Genomic DNA, 21,580 nt, shown 5'->3' with positions numbered 1-21,580 from the left:
GGGAAGCTCCCGTGATACTGAAGTTACCCAAAGCTGCAAAGGAGAGCCTGCTGACTCTGGGATGTGGAGTACCTGCATTTCCCACTGATTTCAATAGTGTTTTTTAGCAGAATCACCAGAATTAAGCTACATCAGTACTAGTGGCTGTGCAGCACTACAGACTTTGGGAGAAACTAAAAAAGAAATAAAATGGCTCCAAATGGTTCTAACAGGCATAGTGGGTCTAAATGTTATTTGTTACTGTTTTATTCCTTTCGTATGGTTAAACTCTTCACCATTTACTTTAATGTGATAAGGGATTTCAGTATCTGGACATGTCTACAAAAAGAATTGCCCTGGTTTAATTAAAGAAGTTCTGAAGTGGTTATGACTGGTAAGCTTGTGTCTGTAGAGCTGAGAGATTTTTTTAAAATTTGATTTATGTGTTGTTGATGTCTCATTTACAACAAGCATCGTTGCTTGCATGCATCTTAAATGTTACTGCAGTTGTACCTCCTACCAGCGCCTGATTCCTTTGGCATTGTATAAAGCAAAATACTGCTTTCTTTTCAAACTGTAGAGAGGTGGTTTATACTTTTAGCATTAGTGCTAAACTTTAACAACTTCAAACACACTGCTCAGTATAAGCAGAACCAAATTTTGGTAAGGCTATTTTTCTTAAGATAGATTTTTATCTGAAATCTCAAGCATTTGATAGGTGGTTTAAGGCAAGCCTGAGGGCAAATGACTTTTATAAAAAAACTGACTGATTTAAATTTAAATTATATTGTTCAACAATGTTATGTAATTGGATGGGAAAGCAGGAAAGTTCTTTTATTAGAGAATTCTTTGTAGACAGTAGCCATGAAAGCCACAGTGGTTGATGCTAATTACCATATTTTGTTTAAACTTCCATCTAAATGAAAGGATCATTCAATTCAGAAGCTGCAGTCATACAAAAACCACAAGTGCAGTTGAATTGCTGCTGCCAAGCAGATGGGGCTTTGATCAGAATAAGTTATTTGCAGCTTTATTGTCTGGCTGCCAGGGTGGGGCTTGTATTGAATCATGTCCTTTAGAAGAAGGGGAAGGGGAAGAAACAGGTCTCGCTGATCAGTGATAAGTTCATGGGAGAATTTTTCCCTTTTTCATTTTTTGCAGATGAAAATCCTGAGCTGAAAAGAAAAAGCACCAAGGTACTTATTTTAAAAAAAGGCTGTTTGCTGATGTTGGATCACTTAAATATATAAGATGTTTTTAGTAGAAATATTGCTAGTGTGTTTATTTTAGTCTGCTCATAGTTTGGGGTGAAAGGGATCATAGTATTTTAAGCACAGTTGAAAAATCTCATAGCTTTCAAATTCACCTTTGTGCTGACTTATGTCGGAGAATATGAGAGAAGTTTGTACTAGAGCAATTACTGCTCTTGTGATGCATCCCATACTTCATGCTAACAGAGTTTAAAGCTTGGCAACTTCATGCACATCTGAGATGCTTTCTTATTATGCTGGGAGGCAAAAGCAGTATTGTAAACCAGGTCAGTTGACAAAGAAACATGGAGGGTGAACAGCATGTGGAGGCAAATGCTTTCTGTAGCGTAGTTTTCCTAGAAAGCACAAGGAATCTTTTTGATTATATAGATTTACTATTAGAGCAGCTCGTGTTCAGATAGGTTGAAAAATGTAGAGTACAGATGCAACCAGATCTGAACTGGGAACTTAGCATGTGAGGAATAATACCAAGTATTAAAGTATAAAGGGACACTGCAGAATAGGTTTAATCTGACCCTCAAGCAGAAAATGTACTGTTCTTTATTTTTAAGTAGTATTTCCTTCAACCTTGTCTTTCAAAAGTCTCCTTTTTCCCCCTCCACTTCCACCTCACTCCAATGCAAGTGAAACTAATAGAAAAATTCAAAATTGCTTTGCTGATACTTCATAGAAAAAGTGCCCTTCTGAGCTTTGTGCTCTTTTAAATATTGAAAATACAGTCAGTGTCTAGAACCCAGACTGGAGCTTTCTTAAAAACAGATTTTTTTCTCAATAATAATATCATTGTCATCATCATCAACCCCTATTGTAATTTGCTTTTCATTTCTGCTTTTTCTACAATCATTTTTGCACACAATGTTTAGATTCCTGCCTCTCTTCCTCACTACAATCCATGTGTTAAAAAGTTAAAAAGAACAAAAGGTAATAGGAAATGGAGTCTCAGTTTACTAAATCATGTTCACTTTCTTACACAGATAGTTCTGCCAGTTCCAATGATTAGATTTGAATGAATGAAGTATATATACTAAGTTTGACCCTCGCTATATGATTGAATCTTGGTGCTAAAGTACCCCAAAAATTTAACAAACAACATGATGAGGCTATAGTTATATATTCTAACAACAACTAGAGTGGATTAGAGGTAAATCTGTAGATTTAAAGGGATTTGATCAACCATTGTAATTAAACTTAGTGCAAAGAAGTATAGCATCCAGTGTTAATCAGGGTTTCCTATTACAACAGGAATTTAAAAAAGGGTTGGGAGAGGGTACATGGTACACACACAAATTTAACTTCAGAGTGTGTATAGGTGCAGAGAAGGGAGGGAGTATAGCATGAAAGGATACTTTTTAAATGTAGCTCTTGCCTTACAACCTAATGCTTTCTTAGATTGTGGTTCACTGGTACTTGTGTTGTTTTATGGGTACCTTAATACATATTTTGGTGTCAAAACTGAAAGTTACAATTCTCAGAAGTATAAAAAGCTATAAACACTATTATCATCATTATCTCCATCTTTTATTTAATTTCTGCCACTGGCTTCTCTCTTTCTCTGCCTTTCATTATTCTTGTTCACATATCTTTCTTGTCTCCGTGATCTCTCCCCCCTCCCCATTTTCTTATCTTTTTTTTCCTTTCTCTCTCTTAGTGGTCTGGCTCCTAAGTCAGGTCACACTCATGCTTTTCACATGGAAAAGATGGAGGAAAACTAACATCCAAGTCCCTGTGCCAAACTGTAGTAACAACAGTGATGACAACAGTTCTACCTGAAGGGTGAAAATGGGTGTTTAAAGTGAAAATGTTTTATCCAGCTAGAGCATTATACTAGGAACTCTACAACATTGAATTCTTTGTTATAAGTAAATTAAGTTTTGCAACTAAAAGAACTAATTATGTGGAGTATTTTTATAGTAAAATAACAAAGCATTGTATTTGGATGGGTCTTTTCTACAGTTGCTCTGCACTGTAGCAGAATTTTCTTTATCTCATCTTTCCCATGCTGCTTCAGCAATCGTAACTCAGGTTTGATGGGGTCAGTCCTTTGCTAATTTCAGTTGAAATGGTTAACTATTTGCTTTTGGGACTTCCGAAATGAGACTGCCATTTAGCATGATGAAATAAGCACAATGGATTTGTTATGTACACAAATTTAATCTTTTGAAAAATGAACGGAGATTAATAGGCTTATTTCCCAAGGAGCTCACTATTAAACAGACACAGACTTGAGCTATTGTCTAAAGCCAAGCAGGCTGCTGAAGAAAATACTAAACTTTGAGAATTCCCTGACCAAACAAAATTAAAAAAAAAAGTTGTTGGGGAAGATGTCATTAAGGTCCTATATCAGTAGTACAAGGTAAAAGCACTGCAGGAGTGTTATAATAATTGCAGAACCAAATATTATAAGCCTCAGTAATTCAAAATTTAAGTTACCCTTAAAAGAAATCAAACATTTAAGATGTATGACAATATCAAGGTGCCCAACAAAGTGATCCCTCTGTTGCAGGGGCGGGCAATTATTTCAGGCAGAGGGTCGCTTACTGAGTTTTGGCAAGCCATCGAGGGTCGCGTGACAGGCAGCCAGAAGCAGAGAAATATTCATTTTCTAAATTTTTTTAGGGGCCCCGCGGGCTGGATAGAATGCTCTGGTGGGCAGCATCCGGCCTGCGGGCTGCATTTTGCCCACCCCTGCTCTATTGCATGTGTGACACTGGAGAAGCAGAATTTTCGTTGTCATCTTTATGTCAGTAGTGTGTAAAAATCAGTTTTCTACAAGTCTGTATTGTGAGTGAGTGCAAAAGTTCCTCAGGAGAGGGAGTCAGTGGGGAGGGAGCAGAGTATGATGGTAGTTGTCTTCATGCTTCCTGACTAAAAGAGGAAGTTGGCTAATGTAAGGCATGGTTCTTGCTTTGATATTTACCTACAGCTGAAATTCAATACATTGCCTGCTGAATACAAGGTGACAGGTTCAGATAAGCACATTGGCCACATCCACACAAGAGTGCACAAGTGGTTTGCCACACCTCCAAGGCTTTTGAGGTATAGCGAAACACACCCCATGCACAAGATTTGGCTGAATATGTGCAGCATGGAGCCAGATTTACATACCAGGAAATCCCAAATTTGTGGTGCTGCTTTTTTCCCCATGGCAACCACACACCCCTACTCATGGCTATGTGGCCATTTTGGGCAATGGTATCATTTGCAGGTATCTGACTGGTCATGGAAGTGCTATGAATCATAGAAAATTAGGGTTGGAAGGGATATCATGAGGTCATCTAGCCCAACCCCCTGCTCAAAGCAGGACCATCCCCAACTATATCGTCCCAGCCAAGGCTTTGCCTAGCCTGATCTTAAAAACCAGTTGTGGGGATTCCACAACCTCTCTGGGTAGCCTGTTCCAGTGCTTTACTACCCACCTAGTGAGAAAATTTTTCCTAATATTTAACTTAAGCTTCCCTTGTAATGTGAGACTATTGCTCCCTGTTCTGTCATTTGCCACCACTGAGTACAGTCTAGCTCCATCCTCTTTATAACCATCCTTCAGGAACTTGAAGGCTGCTATTAAATCCCCCCTCAGTCTTTTCTTCTCCAAACTAAGTAAGTCCACTTCCCTCAGCTTCTCCTCATAAGTCATGTGCCCCAACCCCCAAACCATTTTCTTTGCCTTCCACTGGACTCTCCAATTTGTCCACATCCTTTTTGTAGTGGGCAGGGGCAGGGCTCCAAAACTGGTGACAGTACTCCAGATGTGGCCTCACCAGTGCCAAATAGTGGGGAATAATGACTTCCATCAATCTGCTGGCAGTACTCCTACTAACGCAGCCCAGTTTGGTGTTAGCCTTCTTCACAACAAGGGCACACTGTAGGTTCATATTCAGCGTATTGCCCACTAGCTCCCAGGTCCCTTTCTGCAGAGCTGCTGCTTAGCCAGTCAGTCCTCAGGCTGTACTGGTGAATGGGATTGTTCCATCTTAAGTGCAGGAACACTTTGCACTTGTCCTTATTGAACTTTATGAGACTTTTTTTGGGCCAGTCCTCCAATTTTTCTAGGTCTCTCTGAATCCTAGCCCTACCCTCCAGGGTATCTACTGTTCCACTCAGCTTGGTGTCATCTGCAAACTTGCTGAGGGTGCACTCCATTCCATCTTCCAGTTTGTTGATGAAGATATTGAACAAAACCAACCCCAGGACTGACACCTGGGGCACTCCACTTGATACCAGCTGCCATCTAGACATCAAGCCATTGATTATTATCTTTTTTGGTTCTGGCAATCCAGCCAGTTTTCTATCCACCTTAAACACCATTCATCCAACATTGTACTTACCTGGCTTGCTTGTGAACTTGTTGTGGGAGGTATATCGCATACATTGCTCTCCTCACACTCACAGAACCAGTCATCTCATCAGAGAAGGCAGTCAGGTTCATCAGGTATGACTTGTCCTTGGTGAGTCCATACTGACTGTTCCTAATCTTCTTCTCTAAGTGCTTAGAAATGGATTCCTTGAGGACCAGTTCCATGATTTTTCCAGGGACTGAGGTGAGGCTGACCAGTCTGTAGTTCCCCAGATCCTCCTCCTTCCCTTTCTTAAAGATGCACACTATATTTGCCCTTTTCCAATTGGTCAGGACCTCTCCCGATTTCCATGAGTTTTCAAAGATAATGGCCAGTGGCTCTACAATCACATTGGCAAACTCGGTCAGCACCCTCGAGATCATTGCATCTGGCCCCATGGACTTATGCATGCCCAGCTTTTCTAAATAGTTCCTAACTTGTTCTTTCACCACTGTCATCTGCTCATCTCCTCCCCAAACTGTGCTGCCAGGTGCAGTAGTCTGGTAGTCTGACCATACTGCTGAAGACTGAGGTAAAAGGCATTGAATACTTCAAGCCTTTTCCATATCATCTGTCACTAGGTTGCCTCCCCCACTCAATAAGAGACCCACATTTTCCTGATCTTGTTGCTGACATACTTGTAGAAACCCTTCTTGTAACCTTTCACATCCCTTGCTAGTTGCAATTCAGTTGCATGGTGGCCTTCCTGATTTCACCTCTGCATGCCTAAGCCATGCTCTTATACTCCTAACCTAGTTGTTTGTCCAAGTTTCCACCTTCAACTTATAACTTAGCAGTTAGAGCACTAGCTCACAAAAATGTGGGGAAAATCTGTGTTCCTGACCCTCGTTAGGCAGAGAGGGTTCAAATTACATCTCCCATTGCCCAGGAGAGTGCCCTAACCACCAAGTTCCAGAGGTACCCCATCTGTTGAGGCACCAGGTTGAGTAGAGGCATCCCTTATGATGAAGTAGCTGGCCACTGTTTTCTATTTCAAAATGAAGTGTATGAATTCTCATCCCTCTTTCCAGCTGCTGTAGGAAATTCACAAGTGTAATGTGCCTTAAATGACTTGGGGCACAGCAAACTAAAACTCCGTCAAGGAGTTTTATTTTGCTGGCCTACAGCCACAGAATGAAGCACCAGGCTCCGTGCACCTCTGTGGCTCTTCAGGAAGACCTGCAGGCAGCATGGCAGCAGCCCGGGAAAGCAGGCTCTGCCCAAGAAAAGTGGCGAGCCTGAACTTTCCCCTGCCCCCGCCTGGAGCCTGCCTGCCTGAGCTGCGCAGGGGCTCAGTGCTTCTCTCCATGGCTGTGGTGCCCCCTGGGATTGCCCAAGCTGGGTTCCTGCAGGCACCCCCTCAAAGCACCAGCTGTGAAACAGGAAATGCCAGCAGAAGTGCACTTCTGGTTTCATTGCTGGTTCAGTGATCAGCCACTGGGGGACCCCCCCCAGTCAGCAATTGGCTCATGGGGGACCCCCCCTCCATTGGCAATCTGCTGTCGCCTAGACTCGGGAGGCACCAGTTGCCCATGGCTGTGGGTGGATGCCACCTGGGGGGGTGTCACCACTGCCATGGAGGGAAGCACCAGCCCCCCCTCCCCCCCAACCAAGGGATTGCTTTGCCCACTGACATCTCCCCCTCCCCTCCCTGCCAGAGAGGCAGATAAGTCAGCAGGGTGTGTACATGACACAGGGGTTTAAATCAGCCATAAATTGAAGTAGTGTTTTTTTAAAACCCGCCACTTCAATTTAGGGCCCCCTGTTTTATCTACACATGCCCATTAACTCTTGTCAGTTATATGGACATATCTGAGGACAGAGTTTGTCACTTACAATCTAGATGATACTTATAGCTCAATTCAGGAAATAAGGAGATGAAGACAGAGGTGTTGTATCTGAAATTATGTTGTATCTGAGTTATCTAGTACCAGAGCACAATGATATGATGCACCTTATATTTTTGTGTTCCTACATTTTAAGATCATCAGAAATGTTTTTATGATTAGTCTTGGTAGCTCACGTGAGGTAGAATATTTGTAGAAAAGCAAATAATGCCAAATAACATGCCAAATAAGCAAGAGCATTTGGCATGCACCAATTTATCACTAAGCAATACTCTTTGTTTGCTACAGACATATTTACATTTTCTTGGTTAGTTTACATCATTATCTTTAAGAGAGGGTATTTCATCATGTATAAAATAAAGTGGTGGTGGCTTAAGAGTTTTGTACTGAATGCACTTCTTTGCTTTGAAATCTCTTAATAAATCTCATTCTCTATTATCAGAATATCATTGTTACTATACATAACTTCCTAGTCATAGCAACAGTTCATCTTAAAGATACAAAGTATTAATTTTTTGACCGCTATACTGATGGTTTACAAACCAGAAATGCAGATTTTACTACTGCTTAAGGAAAATGAAAAAACAAATTTATGAACATGTGTAAATAATCTGAAGCTGGCAACAGTTGGGATAAGGATTTCCCAAATTGTAAAGTGTGGATTACAGCCATTTGGCATTACTTGTTGAGTTCGCCAATGTTGTATAATACAGTAGCTGAATGATCTTACCATATTTAAAAATATTATTTAAGCATTTGAAAGATTCTAGCATAGACCTAAGTATTTTCTACTTCTCAGGAGGTATTCAGTTTTATTTTTAGTTGTTTTGTTTGATCAGTTACTGTAAAAAGCAATTAAAGATTACTGAAGCAGAAACTCTTTAAGTCAGGAACATCTATTCCTTCATATTTGTAAAGAAACTTTGTTTGAATACAATTTAGGAGCCTGTCTACAGAGAGGAAATTGGTATCCAATTAGCAAGATTGTAAATTTTAGTACAAGCAACAGTGTCTATACAGTTAGTACAATGTAAATTTATGGTCTAGCTTACTGTACACTGAATTTCCCAAGTTGACAGGCCCTCAATAAAAAGAATGGGAGAATTCATTCTTACCAGTTTAGAACATATTCATACATTGTAGGTTCTAGATGTAAACCCATCCTTGACTGTTTATATTTCCTGAACTAGGTTTGCAGCTTTTTTTTTTTTTTCAACAATTTTTTTAAAAGACTAAAAAGGTAAATATATTGGTTTGAAATAAGCGTTTTTCAAAGTAAATACAGTAGTAGCATAAAGTAGATATTTATTGGAGTGTCTTGCAAAAAGTAGACTTGTAGGTATGAGATCTCCAGCTGTTTCAATAGGGACTATCTTTTTACATAATTTGTACAGGTCTGACGTAGGCCTTCAATACAGTCAACAGACAAAGCCTTGTTACTGGGTTGTCCCAACAAACTGTTGAACATTGTTCTCTCATTGCATCAAAATATGAAGACAACTGATGCGGGCATGGCAGCGCTGGGAGTGGGGGCTATGCCTGCCGCCACCTGGAGCAAGCTGTGCCTGCATCGCGCCCCCCTGCACCGGCTGGGCAAGCAGCAGCAGGACATAGCCCCTGTGGCTGCCTGTGCTGGGGCAGAGGCAGGCATAGCTGGAAGAGCTGTGGGAGAAGCCCCCATGGCTGCCCTGCCCAGCCCCATCCCCTGTCTGGCCCCAGCCTCCTGGCACTTAAAGCCCCACACTCACCGGCTTTGGCAGCAGCAATCGGGGGGCCTCTGAGGGCTCGTGGCAACCCCCCCCCCATGCAGCACGGAGCAGGAGGTGGCAGTGGAAATCAGCCCCCTCCCGCTTGGCACCGATGTGGCAGTTGCCCCATGGCACAGGTGCAACATGGTTCAGCAGGGCTGAGGCTGGGCAGGGCAGCCATGGTGGCTTCTCCTATGGCTCCCCCTGCCTGGGGAGAGGCAGGCACAGCCAGAAGAACTACCTGGCTGTGCCTTCCTCTCCCCGGCCAATCCAAATCACTGAATCTTTCCAAATCAGCACTGAATCTTCCAAAGCTGATTCAACCGAATCGATTCAGGACAGTGATCTGAACCTCCTAATCGAATTGCTGCCCTCCGAATCAGCCGAATCCAAATCTGAATGGAATACTTCCCTATTTGTACAAGCCTAATATGCTGCTGCTGAGCACATTATCTTTACCCTGTAGGTACAGCCTAAGATACAATTCAGAAAGTTACTGGTTTGTTCCCTGCCTGACTTTAAGTATGTAAACATTCCCAGGAAAAACAGGGAATTTACATGCATGATTAAAATTAGAAAAGTGTCAACGAATGTTGCTGAATTGGTCTACTTGGGTTCTGCTAAAAGGGAGTATGGACCTGGCTGTTACTTAAGCTTTAGCCTCAAAGATCCGCCCCCAAATACTTTGAATTGTTGAATGAATAACACATATTTGTCTCATCTTGTATAGCCGAGTACCAAGAACTTGCATATTTTCTGTGCACTGCTATTCTATTAAATGTTATCAAGATTCTAGCTTCATATACAGTACACAGACTTTTATTAGTACTCATTGCAAAATTGCCACTATTGCAAAGGGAATTTAATCTCAATTTAAAATTGGGCATATTGTATCGAGCCTGACCTAATGAAATTCATATGATAAAGAACCATACTGTATTGGTTTTTAAGAGGCAATATGCTATGGGGACCTTGGATTGGATTAAAAAAAAACAAAACAAAACAGGTTAATTTATCTTCCCATGTTTTTTGTAAATTTAAAAATGTGGTCAGGGGGTAGATTTGTCTCAGTATTGCCCTTATTTCACAGATTGCAGTTTTCAAATCTCTTGCAAATTTACATCAATGATTGGTACTATAATGATACATTTAGGAATATGATTTTTAAAAGAATATAGTCAGTTCTTTAAAATAATACAGATTACAGTGTAGTAAAAGGTTAAAGGTTTTGTCTTTAGTGGTAAGAAACATCATTTCAGAGTAACTGCTTTAGGGCACTGAATGGTTTAATAGTCTGGTTACCATTTTCTGTGCTGCGGGGTAAATCTGTATGGTGGAGTACTATAAAGGGCTTGCAGTTAGTTAATACATTTGAGAGTTATTTGTTTTGGAGAGAAAATTTGATTACAAATCAACCAATTTTAGGACAAATCCTAAAGTCCTTATTCCAAGCCAGATCAACCACTTTACAGAAGAACCTGCAAGGTTCTGCCTTATGGGAAAGACTAGAAGGAGTATGCAATTTTCCCAAGGTTATGCTATTGGGCTTGCTCTTCCCCTTGTAAAATTAACAAAGGAGTGATCCCATTTCCCTGCACTGGCTCAAAGTCATGCAGATTTCTTATCTGGCTCATTGGCAATGCAGCATCCTCTACCTTTGCTGCTATCCTGGAAACCATACCCTAGTGGCAAAGTCATTCTACGCTATGGACAAACTTTACTTCAAAGTCCATACACTTTGACTCAATTACTTTTCACTAGTTCCCACTTTGTTCCATGGTGGGGAGGCCATATACATGCTACGTTTGTATTCCTCTCCCTGGTGCTTTCTTTTACCTACCTTTACCACTTGCAAGCCCTTGATCCAGCAGAGGTCTTGCTATTCAGTTTAGGATTGCTGCAGTAAAGGTACAAAACACATACAGCTTTGTTAATGGGGAGATCCAAACATTAATTCCTTCCTTCATGTTGGAATCAATGGAAAAATCTGGTTCTAAATAGTTACCAGCCTGATTTGGGGGAGAAAATAAATAAATAAAACAAAACCAAAAAAAAAGAATCTTCCAGTGAAGTTTTTTCTTAATAATTACTTCCTCACTTGTACTTTAGGTTAGATGATGTTGTCATATCTTTTCAATTGATCATCCAATGTAGCTGACAGGTCTATTTAAAGGAACAGTTACTTGTTGCTAATCTATCACACCACAGCCTTTAATTCACAGACACAAGTTTACCAAAAGTACTTAAGATTTCAATGTAATTCTGGTAACATACTTTTACATGTATAGAATCTTGATTTGTAGATTTTCATATCATTACCATTAGTATCCCCCAAATTATGTTATGGTAATCAACAGGATAAATTTATAGAATATTATAAATCGTTCCTTTCTCTGGTAACCAGTTATTTCAATACTGAACTTTGTAAAGGTATAACAAAGGTATAGCAAACCAGTCATTGTTGGCATTTTGCTTAAGTTAGAAAAGAATAATTTTGGTGAATAGTTCATTTCCTTAAAAAAATCAGTTTCAATTGACTGACACCATTCATAATTTTGGGTTGAAGTTGGCAAATAGTTTTGGACAAATAAAAAGAAGGAAAAGGTTAAAAATGTGTAAATGGTTTGTTTCAGTATTTCCAGTAAGAATTATTTTGATTTTGGTGGCTAGATTAACATGGGAATGTAGATACCATTTAAAAAAAAAATATCCAGTATTTTTATATCCAAAAATATAAATTAGGGTTGGAAGGGACCTCAGGAGGTCATCTAGTCCAGTGGTTCTCAACCCTTTGAACCTTACATCCCACTGAAGTAAGGTCAAAAAATCCTGGTCCCACCAGTCAAAGAGTGGAGGGTAGGTGGGTCCCCCCCAGAGGCCAGTTGCAGACTTGGGGAGGGAAGGCCCCCCAGCAGCCGATCAAAAATGCAAAAGTGAAACTGGAAGTCCCGCTATAGCATTTCAGGTTTTGCCACCACGACCCGAGTCCCACCGGTTGAGAAACCTTGATCTAGTCCAACTCCCTGCTCAAAGCAGGACCATCCCCAACTAGATCATCCCAGCTAAAGCTTTGTCTAACCAGGTCTTAAAAACCTCCAAGGATGGAGATTCCACCACCTCTTTAGGTTTCTAAACACTTGGAGGAGAAGGTGGTTATTAGGAACAGTCAGCACTGAGTCACTTAGGGCAAGTCATGGCTGACCAACCTGATTGCCTTCTATGTTGAGGTGACTGGTGCTGTGGGTAAAGGGAGACCAGTGCATGTGGTATACCATGATTTTAGCAAGACTTTTGATATTGTCTCCCACAGCATTCTTGCAGGCAAATTATGGAAGTATGGGCTGGATGAATGGATTGTAAGGTGGATAGAGAACTGGCTGGAACATCGGGCTCAGAGGGTAGTAATCAATGGCTCAATTAGAAATGGATTCCTTGATGTCACAAGTCAGGGTCCCAGGGGTGGCTGTGATGCCCCCTGGTGGCTCTGTGACTGTGCCAGTTCTGCCCTGAGGGTGCCTTCTTGTGTCACTTGCCATGCCTTGATTGTAAAATAATAAATAGGCAGGCTTTCCATGGGCCTTTGCACAGCCCCAGTCCTGTTGAACCCCACTAGACCTCAATGGTCCTTGGGCCTCTTGCTATGCTTACTTCAAAACTGTGGCACACGGGGCACTTCAATCCTTATAAACTAATTGCATGGCTCTAAATCCTTTCCTACACCGCACTCCATGCCTCACAGATGTTACAATGAAGTTGTTCCCTCTGTCAGGGACCTTGGCCCCCTTGGCCTTTTCCCCTTTTATCTCACTAGGCCTTGGTCAGTGGGCCCCTGGCCCCCCTGGTGCCAGGCCCCTGACACTGTTAGGCTGTGCCCCACTGGCACTGGGTCCCCAGCCCCTGCAAGTCTCTGCAGCCTTGTACTATGCCCTCTCTGGACTCAACAGAAGCTCAAACCTTGAACCTACCCCTAATAGGGCTCAAGGCAATTGTGCGCCTTTTTGGGCACTAATGGGATCTCCATAACCGCCCCTTACACTCCCATCCCAAACCACCAGATTAAACATTAAGCCCTTGATTTATAACAAAAACATGTAGTAGAAACAGCCTTCTGCCTCTGAGAGAGAGTAAGCCTTTCTTTTTTCCAGCAAGTATACCTTCCATCTCAGGCTATACTCAAGCCTATACACTCAGCCCCCTTGATGCTTTGACCCTCTGGTCCTGGCTCAGCCCTTCCATGGGCATATGGACCATTGGTAGGCCCCTCAAACCCTCTAGGGGCTAACATAAAACGAAAGCCAGTTGGCTGCTAGTCAGTCTTTCTCTGCTCAGGAAACTTGTCCCTTTTCCCAGGTCTGCAGAATTGTTTAGCTCCATCCAGGTTGCTTCAGGAGCCCTGCAACCAGGAGCTCCTTATCTTGTAGCTGCTGGGGGAGAGACTACCTGAACCATGCTGGCTCTGGGCTTAGATAGCTCAAGCCTGAGCCCTCTTCTGCTCAGGTGAGTCCCTCATTAGCTTCCCCTGACACCTGCCAGCAGCCTTTTGGGCTGCTTGTCCTCTTAAAGGAGCAGGCACAAGCTAGTACCTTGCTGTCCCAGCCACCAGCAGAGGGCTTGGGATTGAGAGAGTGGTCAGGAGTAGAAGAGTAAGAAAGGTTTATTGACTTAACAAACACACAACTATGCTTAATATAATAAAACCACAACAACAGACAATAACAATTTCTGTTGGCAACTTACCAGCAGTCCCCTCTGATGCCTGATGTATGACAAGTTCCTCTCCTATAAAGCTCAGCAAAGTCAGGCATCCCCTATCTGCGCTGTCTGAGGGGTACTGGGAAGGACCCTGGTATTCAGTCCTCGGGCTCCTCGAGATCCACAGGCCCACCAAATCCAAGTCAGCAGCTAATCTTAAATCAGTAGCTTCTTTCACACCACTGCATCTTCCTCCTAATGATTTCTGGATGTGCTAGCCAATTTATAACTTCTGAGCTATGCTGATAATTTACAGCTGTACAGATTCTCCCACTATAAACTTTCCTTAGGACTGACCAATAGCAGTACAAGCCTTTGCATTCTTCTGATAAGGTTAGTTTTAACTGCACCACAAAGCCTACTACTACTTCTACAAGGCCTTGCTAAATTTACTAGGCCTCACTAATCTTTGACTTTAATTAGGCTCTTAGCAGCCACATACAACTTACAATACATGAACAGATGACAAGAAATGCCTGGTCTAATCTCCACAGCATTCAGCAAGCATCTTAAACACAATTTTCAGCTGTCACACTTTGCGACACGTGAGGATCTGCTCCATGATTTTTCCAGGGACTGAAGTGAGGTTGACTGATCTGTAGTTCCCTGGATCCTCCTTTTTCCCTTTCTTAAATATGGTCACTATGTTTGCCTTTCTCCAGTCATCCAGGACCCCTCCTAAAAGCCATGAGTTTTCAAAGACTATGGCTAGTGGCTCTGCAATCTCATCAGCCAGCTGCCTCAGCACCCTCAGGTGCATCCCATCTGGCCCCATGGACTTCTGTATGTCCAGCTTTTTAAAATACTCCCTACCATGTTCTTTTACCACTGAGGGCTGCTTATCTCCTTCCCAAACTATGCTGCCCAGTGCAATAGTCTGCAAGCTGACTTTGCCTGTGAAGAGTGAGGCAAAAAAGGCATTGGGCACTTCAGCCTATTTCTGCATCCTCTGTCACAAGGTTGCCTCCCACATTCAGTAAGTGACCCACACCTTCCCTGATCTTCCTTTTGCTACTGACATACTTGTAGAAACCCTCCTAATTACCCTTCACATCCCTTGCTAGCTCCAATTCCAGATGTGCTTTGGCCTCCTTGACTTCATCCCTGCATGCCTGAGCAATGCTCTTGTACTCCTCCCTAGATATTTGTCCAAGTTTCCACTTCTTACAAGCTTCCTTTTTGTGATTTTGTTTACTGAAGAGTTCAAGCTAGTCTTGTGCTATACTTGCCAGTCTTCCTGCACATTGGGATGGTTTGTTCCTGCACTCTCAGTAAGGTAATATCCAGTTGTTTTAACAGAAGATATGTTATTATCTAAAATCACAATAGCATATCAATACTCCATTAAAATCATATGAAAATTAAATAGGATTACCTAGAAGCATTTAATAAACTTCTCTCCTAAAGCAAGAAGGAATAGAGTTACCTCTCCTAAAATTAAGAATGTCTGCTTTGAAGACTGTTTGAGGTACCTGAACTACATATTCCATGATGACACCAGCATTTTTTTATTGCAATTTCAACAAAATATGGGAAAATATCACATAGGTAATGCAAAACTAGAACAATGATATCAATGCCTTCTTTGTTAAAACAATTTCAGTATTGCTCAAATAGTTAATTAGAGTAATTCACTTGATTCTTTATTATTTACTTAATTCACTCTTTAGTATATTCCCCAAGAAAATTCTATAGTAAACACTGAAGCTGAATGAATACAATGGAATGCATTCACATTAAGCCTGTTTAGATATCTGACTAGATTTGGAGGTGAAGTGTTTTCAGGCTACACTTTGCATATCAGGACTTTAAGCTTTTCTGTATGCTTTCTTTAGGTCTCCTATCTTTGCCCTCACTGAGATAACCTAAAGGAAGATATTTAAGCCTTTCACGAGAAAAGAAAAGAAAAGAAAAGACCAATACTTTTATGCCTGTAGTTTTTCTAGATGTGATAAAATCACATTTAATTTTGCTGGGAAATGTTTTCAGTTTCTTAAATAGTTTGAAATTAGAACTAATGAACTATTGTGAGCTTTTTTATTTGTTTGTTTTACCTTTTTCTCCCCCTCCCACCCCCCCCAAGTGGGAAGAGGACAGGAAGTCAAAGAGTAGGAGTGGACTATTTGCCCTATATTGAACTGAAAGACAGAGGGAAAAATGAAAGTTTTAGTGAACAAGTTTACTGAAATATATCTGCATTTTAACTACCCCTAATAATTTACAAAAGAAGTGAACTGTCAACATTTTAAAAGTCTTTCACCAAAGTACTGGTGGTATTTCTCTAGTAGTCCTGAAAGAGAGAGACTTTCATATCTTCTCTATGAAAGAAAGCAATAACAAACTTTGTCTGACCATTTGTTTGGAAGAATGTAGGTATGGGACACGCAAGTATGAAGCCAATCCAAATCCACCTTTATAAACATATGACCATGTTGGTGTTGCTGTCTTCATAGCTGATTCTTTTGAGTTACTGTTCTTCTGTTATTTCTGCAATGGCCTACTAGTCCCATCTCCAGCATTTTGAGAGCAGTTCTGGCATACTGTGATTTACCGCTTTCCAACAATTGTTTTACAATAGGATCTGCTAAATGGAACTTTCCTGCATAACAAAAGTTTAAAAGATCCTGTCCAACTTGATTATTTAGGATTGATTGAAGGAGTTGGAGTTAAAAGTTTTTTTAAAAGTGTGGAAGCTTCAGCAGCCAGTTATGCAGAGGGAACTTCATCTATCTATTAAATATCTCACTATATATGTAATCTTTAAAAGCTTGCTATTAAAGCTTTTAAATAATATGTTCAATTATTTAAAGAAATAAGCTTTTTAAAAACCTTCAGAATGATTAACAGCAGATAAAATTAAATTTGAATTCATTTATTTTCCAGCTTGAAAGCTGTCCTACAACATGCTATTTAAGTCTGTGTTTTTAAATCTCACTTTCTATTGAATATTAATAATTTTAGAGTTTAATAATATAGCTGCTGATTTAGTATTTAACTAGCATGCAATTAGAAAACTACTTTAGCAGCCATGTTTCAGTTTCCCAGCTCAGCTGTTAGAGAAGTCTCCAGAAAATGGCAAAGAAATCTGTAATTAGTTTGATTGTGGTTCATTCTGTAGGTGCTAAAGGCCTTATTGTAGAAGGGAATTGAAATGCTGGCTTAAATGGCAGAACACTGTTTGATAGATAAAGTTTACATAACCTATTGTGTCTGTATGGAGGTAGGAAAGTTAATGGTCTAAACCTCACTTAGACAATAATGGGATCCATTTATTTCCATGACTTCTTTGAAATAGTGGCCAAGGTCATTGTGACTGGTTCTTATGCAGGATCTTTGTATCTACTCCCTGCCTCATTGAGCAGGATCCATTTTCAGTTCTGCACTTGCCTTGTTACCTGTTGTCCGTTTAGTGAGACTTAAAAGTCAGTACAGGCAGTCCTCGACTTATATACTTTTGAGTTACAATATTTCACACTTAACAACATTTAGAAATTGACACCTTGTTTCAACTTTATGACATCAGTTTCAACTTTACAATGCTTGATTTCATGTGACGCCATGCCAGTGAACACGTTCGCTGTGTTGCCCATCTCCCTGGAGAACATCTGTCCAGACTTCCTTGGACACTTTCTTTAAGAAAGCAGACAAGACTCCACAAAAACCTGTAACCAAGACTCCTGAGAAGACTCCAGCCAAGAACCCTTCAAAAAGTTCAACCAAGAGCCCTTCAGAAAGTCCAGCAAAGTCAGCTCAAAGAAGTCCTTCCAAATCAATATGATTGCTATTTACAATATAAATACATTAATGTAGCTATATTACTCATCTATAATTGATCGAGTACAAAATTCTGGGTTATTTTCGGTGAAAATAGGGTATCGGGCCTTGGTTCAGGAACCAATCCCCCATTTATAACATTGTTTCTTATGAGAAAATTTATTCCGAGTTACAATTTTTTGACTTAAGATGTGGTTTTCAGGAACGAATTGTATCATATCATGAGGACTGCCTGTACTGAAAAGCCAAACTACTACTCTGTGCAAGCTTGTTGTGAAGAAAAATTTAGGCTAACTAGAACTACATGTTACTTCAAAGTAATGTTCAATACCATGTTAGTTAACTTGATGACCGTATCCTTGTATCATGTTTGGACAAAACTTAATATTTTTGGTGAAGACCAGCCCTTAATGACCAGTGCATTGGTTGTGCTACTGCAATCTGGGTGTCATGGTGCTTCTGAATGTTACTTTTGGGATGGGACCAACAGTAAAGATGGAAAGAGAAAATGTTGTCCCTTCCATGGGCAGAATTACCTTATTTTGTTTTGATGGTTTCTCTGCTCTTCCAGGCTACCTGTTCTATTTGAAAGGGCCTTGAAGAACAATACTATCATTCTTTTTTGAATCTTAGTGTACAATATTAGACAATTCCTTATATGTCCCAAGTGCTTTCTTGTCTATTTGGTTTAGAACAGTTCTTTCAGGTGTTTTTTTTCAATGTGGGGCTGGCAGGTGATGATAGTGAGGAAGTGGATTATGGTTTCTTCATATACTTACAGAGGCTGTTATCTGCTTCCATTGATAGAATAATGTGACAGAGGGCCATCCCAGGGGCCATTCAAAATGTTGGACCGCCCACCTATCTAGGGCAGTCCACCCTGATTCGCCTGCCATGCTTTGATGAATTAAATAAACTGATGGAAAAATGCAGGAGGCTGCCTATTTAATGCTCTGATGCCAAGGACACAATACATGGCTCCAACCTCTCCTTTACCATGCCCCATGCCTCACAGATGGCATCCAAATCACTACCCACTATCACTCCTCCAGCCCCTTAACTGGCCCACAATCAGCCTCTGTCCCAACTTGGCCTCACGTGTCCTTTGATGCCCCTGGGCTTCATGCCCCCTCACTAGGGCCTCAATTCCAGCTACTTCAGCCAGCCCAGCCCTAAAGTTGTACTTTACATAGCCATCGGCTCTCACTCCACCCACTCTGTGGGGTCATTACTCTGTCCCCTCACTGGGGCTTATGGGCCTTATTCCCCTTGAGCCTCAGGAGCCTGTTGACATACCTGCAGTCCCCAACTTGGCCTACAGCCCACTCAGGCCTCTGGTGTCTGTCAATGTGCTTGGGCCCTGTGCTTTTCTCTCAGGGTGTGCTTCCCCAGCCTTTCCCCTCCATGAGGTCACCCACAAGGCAGTAGGGGCTGAGGCCTTCCGGCACCCTATACTCACCTTGCCACCTGTACAAGTCCTCAAAGTAGTGAGCATCCCAACGGTGCTCCATCACAAATATAGATTATAAGAATTAGAAGAACTTCTTTATTAGATCAGACTTTGTTCCTTGCATCTTTTAATCTTGTTTTTTTACAGTTAATCCTCTAAATCACCATTTCTGGCCATGATGCTTACTTCACGTGGAGGTCTATAACAAAGGAATTAAACAAATATTATATACAGTAAAATCTCTTTTATCTGGCATTTAACTAAGCGGAATACTTAATTAACCAGAATTTCAGTAACGGGATGCACACAGTGCTGCGCCGCTTTCCTGCCTGCTGCACCACTCTGAGGGTACCCACATATAGTATCTGAGTGTGCGCTCCCCTTCCTCCTGCTGCAGCAGCTGGGCTGCCCTGGCATTTGGGGTGGCTGACTATTATGGCATTTTTATCTGTATACTGTTTTATTACTTATAGGGTATGTTATACTGTAATGTATTGTACACTAATTGTTTGAAAATTTGCACTACAAGTATGGCAGTATTCCCTGAGTATAACCCTCAGATAACTGGAATTTTTAGATAACCGGCACCCCTTATTCCCCACTCATGCCAGATAACAGAGATTTTACTGTACTAACTAGAGTTTGGATTTTGCTTATGCTCATTTTGTTCTGTCTAGTCTCTATACTGGTAATTACCGAAAGCTCAAAGAAGCAACTGCAATAAAATGGTAATACAAGCATACTGTGCCTACCTCTGTGTTTTAAATGAAGGGGATATATTTTTCTTTTTATCGCATAATACACCTTTCAGGTCTTGTGGCTTTTTCATCAAATGTTCAATGCTGTATTCTCTGGGCATCCAAAATGGATTGGACCAGAAGTACATAAGTGATGTGACTGATCACATAGAAAGAGCAAAGAAAAGGTTTTTCTTTTGTTGTAGATTTTCAATAAATTGGGTTTAAAATACGTGAGTTTTCATTCAAAAATTAGTTTTTGAATGAGAGGTCACAACATTGGTTCATTCATTTTTTGGAGGATCATCTGTGCCCACTTATCTGTTATTTGTTGGGAGATTATATAGTCTAACCTCTGGCTATCTTGAGAGACAATCTTGAAGACCCAAAGAATCCACAGGGATATGTCAGGTGCTGGCAGCACACAATATAACCAATTACATTGCTCCATATGTGATACCAAATTGTAATTGCTCTGTTTGAACTAACAGGCATGGCAAAATGAGTTTTTTATTGAATCTGTCTATGCTTTCTGCCCACCCTTCCATTTCACCAAAAGTGCCAAGAATCTTAGACTATAGCCCAGGAGGTTTCATATATATTAAAAGACTCCTATAGGTAATGTAGATATTCACAATATACTGCAGTTATTGCTCTTATGATTTCTTGGAAAGTGCTGGTCTTATTTTCAACCACTAATAATTTTGTGACAACTTCATGTCTTCAAGATGTGCTTTCAAGTTAAGGCAGGCTTAAGAAAAAATATATATTTGGATATGTCAGTTCATTGGGTAACTTTTTGAACTTTTAGGTTGATTTGAAAATCCATAACCTTGGAAATCTTACCATATGTCAGCGTTATCTTCCTTTTATTTTCTTCACTCAACTCAAACTCCTATCCCAAAGTGTTTTGCAAAATTCAGACATTAAAATTAATCAAAGTTGGTCATTTTCCTAGGGAAATTTAATTAGGCTGTATTTAAATTATATTTAATTATTTATTGTATTTATTTTTAGAAACCAAACAAAGAAGATGGAATACAATTTTGAGATGGGTTGGGGAGAAAAAATTAGAAGTCTGTTTGGGGACCTTTGTGACTAAAGCAAAATCCAGTTTGACTTCTTAGTAGGGTGACATGTTAGAAAATGAGTTGATCACTGGATTGATTTGTTGATAGTTTTCCAAAGGAAGTGATTAAGTTTAGCCCTTCTCACCTGAAAGTATAATGGTAGCTATGTGGGGTCAACTTCTGGTCTAAGTTATACTATTCATGTACATGTTGGCTTGCTTCACTGAACTCAACTGATGTATTCCAGGCTTATACCCTGGGAACTGAAAGTGGAATTTGACCCTGAAGTGTTTGTGTGTAGGTAGATCTTAAGTACTTCATCAAAGCTGACAGTGATAGTTGTAGTTCTGTATATCTTTATTTTAACCAAAAAAAGGAACAGAAAAGAGATATATTTTGTCATACAAGCAATCTTGGAAGCTAATGTGAAAGACTCCAGATCAGTTTCCTTCTTGTTTCAGTGCTGCTATAAAACAGATTTACTTCAACAAGATTGTTCATGATTGCCAATAAAGTTATTTGATCATTCAATCTGTGTAATAAAGCATTTGGAATGTCTTTTCAGTCTTATGCTGGCCTAACCAAGCCACAGTATCTTGACCTTCTAATACCTTTAAT

At 40.6% G+C, this 21,580-nt stretch overlaps 1 protein-coding gene across 1 annotated transcript in view; it reads left to right on the top strand.

Moving 5' to 3' along the window:
• The first annotated feature begins 1,102 nt into the window (after positions 1 to 1,102).
• The window catches only part of SPSB4 (splA/ryanodine receptor domain and SOCS box containing 4), a 208,076-nt gene continuing 187,598 nt past the window's right edge, over positions 1,103 to 21,580 (top strand). Inside the window, exon 1 of the mRNA XM_059730941.1 lies at positions 1,103 to 1,175. The gene's annotated coding sequence lies outside the window, so the exon portion shown is untranslated. The remainder of the gene's footprint in view (positions 1,176 to 21,580) is intronic.

This window comes from Alligator mississippiensis, chromosome 7 (genome assembly GCF_030867095.1).
Source record: "Alligator mississippiensis isolate rAllMis1 chromosome 7, rAllMis1, whole genome shotgun sequence".
NCBI lineage: Eukaryota > Metazoa > Chordata > Crocodylia > Alligatoridae > Alligator > Alligator mississippiensis.
This window is presented reverse-complemented; position numbering and strand designations above follow the sequence as displayed.